The following is a 6,264-nucleotide window of genomic DNA, read 5'->3' as shown; positions in this document are numbered from 1 at the left end:
TCACATGGGCAACCAGAGAAAAAAAACACTAGACCACCTTTCCTCCACAAACATACACACATACAAAGCTCTCCCTCGCCCTCCATTTGGCAAATCTGACCAGAATACTATCCTCCTGAGTCCTACTTACAAGCAACAACTAAAGCAGGAAGTACCAGTGACTCAGTTGATATGGAAGCGGTCAGATGAAGCAGATGCTACGCTACAGGACCATTTTGCTAGCAGAGACTGGAATATGTTCCGGGATTTATCCAATGGCACTGAGGAGTATAACACCTCAGTCACCGACTTCATTAACAAGTGCATTGACAACATCGTCCCCACAATGACCGTACATACATTTCGCAACCAGAAGCCATGGATTACAGGCAGCGTCCGCAAGGAGCTAAAGGCCAGCGCTGTCACTTTCAAGGAGCAGGACACTAATCCAGACACATAAGAAATCCCACTGTGCCCTCTGACAAACCATTAAACAGGCAAAGCGTCAATACAGGAATAAGATTGAATCACTGAAGCATGCATGAGAGCACCAGCTGTTCCGGATGTGATCACGCTCTCCATAGCCTTGTGAGCAAGACCTTTAAACAGGTCAACATTCACCAAGCTGCGGGGCTAGACGGATTACCAGGACGTGTACTCAAAGCATGCGCGGACCAACTGGCCTTCAGTTGGTGTCTTCACTGACATTTTCAGCCTCTCCCTGACCAAGTCTGTAATACCTAAATGTTTATAAAAATAAATATATATATTTAACCTTTATTTAACTAGGCAAGTCATTTAACTTGGCATGTTTCAACAGACCACGATAGTCCCTGTGCCCAAGAAAGTGAAGGTAACCTGCCTAAATGATTACCGCCCCATAGCACTCACGTCGGTAGCCATGAAGTGCTTTGAAAGACTGGTCATGGCTCACATCAACACCATCATGCTGAAAACACTAGACCCACTCCAATTCGCATACCGCCGCAACAGATCCACAGATAACGCAATCTCAATTGCACTCTACACTGCCCTTTCCCACCTGAACAAAAGGAATACCTATGTGAGAATACTGTTCATTGACTACAGCTCAGCATTCAACACCATAGTGCTCACAAAACTCATCACTAAGCTAAGGACCCTGGGACTAAACACCTCCCTCTGTAAGTGGATCCTGGCCTTCCTGACGGGCCGCCCCAGGTGCTAAGGGTAGGCAACAACACTTCTGCCACGCTGATCCTCAACACGGGGGCCCTCTCCTCCTGTACTCCCTGTTCACCCACGACTGCATGGTCAAGCACGACTCCAACACCATCATTAAGTTTGCTGGCGACACAACAGTGATAGGCCTGATCACCGACAACTATGAGACAGCCACTAGGGAGGTCAGAGACAACAACCTCTAACTCAATGTGAGCAAGACAAAGGAGTTGATCGAGGACTATAGGACAAGGAGGGCCAAACAGGCCCAGATTAACCTGTCGCCAACAGCCAATGAAATTGCAGGGCGCCAATTTCAATCAACAGAAATCTCATAATTCAAATTTCTCAAACATACAAGTATTAAACACTATTTTAAAGATAAAATTCTCGTTAATCCAACCACAGTGTGTGATTTCAAAAAAGGCTTTTCGGCGAAAGCAGAACATATCATTATAGTCACAGAAAGAATACAGCGATTTTCCAACCAAAGAGAGGAGTCACAAAAGCAGAAATAGAGATAAAATGCATCACTAACCTTTGGTATTCTTCCTCAGATGACACTCCCGGGACAACATGTTACACAATACATGTATGTTTTGTTCGACCAAGTTCATATTTATATCCAAAAACCTCAGTTTACATTTGGCTTTGCCTCCAAAACATGCCGTGAATTTGCACAGAGCCACATCAATTTACAGAAATACTCATAATAAACATTGATAAAAGATACAAGTGTTATTCACAGAATATATACTTCTCCTTAATGCAACCGCTGTGTCAGATTTTAAAAAAAACTTTATGGAAAAGCAAACCATGCAATAATCTGAGTACGGCGCTCAGAAAACAAATCAAGCCAAACAGATATCCGCCATGTTGGAGTCAACAGAAGTCAGAAATAGCATTATAAATATTCACTTACCTTTGATGATCTTCATCAGAATGCACTCACAGAAATCCCAGTTCCACAATAAATGTTTGATTTGTTCGATAAAGTTCATCTTTATGTCCAAATGCCTCCTTTTCGTTCGCGCGTATAGCACAGTAATCAAAATTCATGAGGTGCGAGCACTAGGTGCAGACGAAAAGTCAGAGAGTTCCGTTACAGTCCGTAGAAACATGTCAAACAAAGTATAGAATCAATCTTTAGGATGTTTTTAACATAAACCTTCAATAATGTTCCAACCGGAGAATTCCTTTGTTTTCAGAAATGCAATGGAACTCAAGCTAACTCTCACGTGAACGCGCATGGTCAGCTCATGGCACTCTGGGAGAGACCTTACTCAATCCCTTCTCATTCGCCCCCACTTCACATTAGAAGCATCAAACAAGGTTCTAAAGACTGTTGACATCTAGTGGAGGCCTTAGGAAGTGCATAGACACTGTGTATTCGTAAGGCCAAGAGTTGAAAAACTACAAACCTCAGATTTCCCACTTCCTGGTTGGATTTTCTCAGGTTTTTGCTTGCCATATGAGTTCTGTTATACTCACAGACATAATTCAAACAGTTTTAGAAACTTCAGAGTTTCCTAATACTATGCATATATTAGCAACTGGGCCTGATTAGCAGGCAGTTTACTCTGGGCATGCTTTTCATCCAAACGTGAAAATGCTGCCCCCTATCCCAAACAGGTTTAACATCGGGTCGAGAGTTTTAAGTTCCTTGGTGTCCACATCACCAACAAACTATCATGGTCCAAACACACCAAGACAGTTGCGAAGAGGTCATGACATCACATATTCCCTCTCAGGGGACTGAAAAGATTTGGCATGGGTCCCCAGATTCTCAAAAAGCTTTACAGCTGCACCATCGAGAGCATCCTGACCCGTTTCATCACCGCCTGGTATGGCAACTACTCGGCATCTGACCGTAAGGTGTAAGGCATAAGACCAGAGGACATTTCTCCAATAAGTACGATCTTTGTACCCATGTGCAGTTGCAAACTGTAGTCTGGCTTTTTTATGGCGGTTTTGGAGCAGTGGCTTCTTCCTTGCTGAGCGGCCTTTCAGGTTATGTCGATATAGGACTCATTTTACTGTGGATATAGATACTTTTGTACCTGTTTCCTCCAGCATCTTCATGTCCTTTGCGATTGTTCTGGGATTGATTTGCACTTTTCGCACCAAAGTACGTTCATCTCTAGGAGACAGAAGACGTCTCCTTCCTGAGCGGTATGACGGCTGCGTGGTCCCATGGGGTTTATACTTGCGTACTATTGTTTGTACAGATGAACGTGGTACCTTCAGGTGTTTGGAAATTGCTCCCAAGGATGAACCAGACTTGTGGAGGTCTACAATTTATTTTCTGAGGTCTTGGCTGATTTCTTTTGATTTTCCCATGATGTCAAGCAAAGAGGCGCTGAGTTTGAAGGTAGGCCTTGAAATACATCCACAGGTACTACTCCAATTGAATCAAATTATGTCAATTAGCCTATCAGAAGCTTCTAAAGCCATGACATAATTTTCTGGAATTTTCCAAGCTGTTTAAAGGCACAGTCAACTTAGTGTATGTAAACGTATGACCCACTGGAATTGTGATACAGTGAATTATGAGTGAAATAATCTGTCTGTAAACCATTTTTGGAAAAAGTACTTGTGTCATGAATAAAGTAGATGTCCTAACTGACTTGCCAAAACTATAGCTTGTTAACAAGAAATGTGTGGAGTGGTTGAAAAACGAGTTCTAAAGACTCTAACCTAAGTGTATGTAAACTTCCGACTTCAACTCTAAGTATCAAAAGTAAAAGATGGTATAACATTACTGTAAAACAAAAAAACACCACCTCATTTCTTATGAGATTTTAGGATGATTGAGCAAATGGTGACATTTTTCTCTCGTGGCCTAAACTCAAAAGCTCACGCCACTAGGCAAAATATGTGCTTTGATTTCAATTAAACACAGGTAGGCTATGCTACATTTTGTTAACACCATCTGTTCTAAAATTCAATCACTGCACATAATTCAAAACACTGTAGGCTAATTCGAAACAACACTATAACTCAAGAAGATGTAAATGCATATCCCTATGAAAATGATTGAGATGAAATGGTTGGTATGCTGATGCTGCATGGACATTTCACCGGTAAAACTTGAAGAATTATCCTTCAGGATAGACAGTGAGAAATGTGAAGGGAGGGTGAACACAAAAATGTGTGTGTAAAGTAAAGTTTAAGAAACACATGCGCAGAACACGATTTGGATTTTCCGCGCTGAAGAAACGGGATCCAAGAAGGGGGGGACTGGAGCAGACCTGCTGTTTTCAACTCTCTAGAGACAGCAGGAGAGGTAGAGATACTCTCAATGATAGGCTATGAAAAGCCAACTGACATTTACTCCTGAGGTGCTGACCTGTTGCACCCTCGACAACTACTGTGATTATTATTATTTGACCATGCTGGTCATTTATGAACATTTGAACGTCTTGGCCATGTTCTGTTATAATCTCCACCCGGCACAGCCAGAAGAGRACYGGCCACCCCTCATAGCCTGGTTCCTCTCTAGGTTTCTTCCTAGGTTTTGGCCTTTCTAGGGAGTTTTTCCTAGCCACCGTGCTTCTACACCTGCATTTGCTTGCTGTTTGGGGGGACGGGGGCAGGACAGGGAGGTTAACTACGGATCCACAGCCTCGGCCATAAAAGTATCCACTGACACCGAACCCTCACAAGGCTGAACTCAGCTGCCTCCCCAGAAAGACGTGACATAACCAACATTCTGTATTTCATATTACAGTACACCTACTGTAATATAAATACAGTATCAAAGCTACTACTGTGTAATGACACACAGTACAATACCATAAAATGGACTTTATCATATTGTAAAAAGTAAATGCTATTGTAATCGGAATGAATGAATGGATGAATGAAATGTGTGTATTTCACGGTACTTACCGTAATTACATGGGATTGGTGCAAGCAGGTTGGTGCTTGGTATAGTGTTTACACATTACAACACATCAATTCATATTTTGTGTTTCATATCACTTGCATTTCTAGAGGCATTAACAAAGGCTTCCCAACTGGCAGTGACTACAGGGCGAAACAGACTAATAGGACATTTCAAAATGCTCAACCATTTAAGGCAGGGATCATCAACTAGATTAAGCCGGGCTGATTTTTTATTGTGCGGATGGTCAGGGGGCAGGAACATAATGACAAATAATTTGTAGACTGCAAATTGACTGGAAGAAGCCCAAACAGATATAATATCACCTCTACATTACCTGACACTATAGACCAGACCTGGGCAACTCCAGTCCTCGGGGGCCTGATTGGTGTCACACTTTTGCCCCAGTCCCAGCTAACACACCTGACTCCAATAATCAACTAATCATGATCTTCAGTTTATAATGCAATTCGTTTAAATCTGCTGTGTTTCCTAGGGATGGGGGAAAGTGTGACACCAATCAGGCCCCCGAGGATGTGAATTGTCCAGGCCTGCTCTAGACCCACTGCAATTTGCATACCGCCCCAATAGATCCACAGACAATGCAATTGCCATCGCACAGCTCACTGCCCTATCACATCTGGATAAGAAGAATACCTATGTAAGAATGCTGTTTATTGACTATAGCTCAGCCTTCAACACCATAGTACCCTCCAAGCTCATCATTAAGCTCGGAGCTCTGGGTCTGAACCCCGCCCTGTGCAACTGGGTCCTGGACTTCCTGATGAGACACCTTCAAGTGGTAAAGGCAGGAAACATCACCTCCACTTCACTGATCCTCAACACAGGAGCCCCACAAGGATGTGTGCTCAGCCCCCTCCTGTACTCCCTGTTCACCCATGACTGCGTGGCCACGCACGCCTCACACCCAATCATCAAGTTTACAGATGACACAACAGTAGTAGGCCTGATTACCAACAATGACAAGACAGCCTACAGGGAGGAGGTGAGGGCCCTGGCTGAGTGGTGCCAGGAAAATAACCTCTCCCTCAACGTCAACAAAACTAAGGAGCTGATAGTGGACTTCAGGAAACAGCAGAGGGAGCATGCCCCTATCCACATCGAACGGGACTGTAGTGGAGAAGGTGAAAAGCTTCAAGTTCCTCTGCGTACACATCACTGACAATCTGAAATGGTCC

The sequence above is a fragment of the Salvelinus sp. IW2-2015 genome, linkage group LG19 (assembly GCF_002910315.2).
Source record: "Salvelinus sp. IW2-2015 linkage group LG19, ASM291031v2, whole genome shotgun sequence".
Taxonomy (NCBI): domain Eukaryota; kingdom Metazoa; phylum Chordata; class Actinopteri; order Salmoniformes; family Salmonidae; genus Salvelinus; species Salvelinus sp. IW2-2015.
This window is presented reverse-complemented; position numbering follows the sequence as displayed.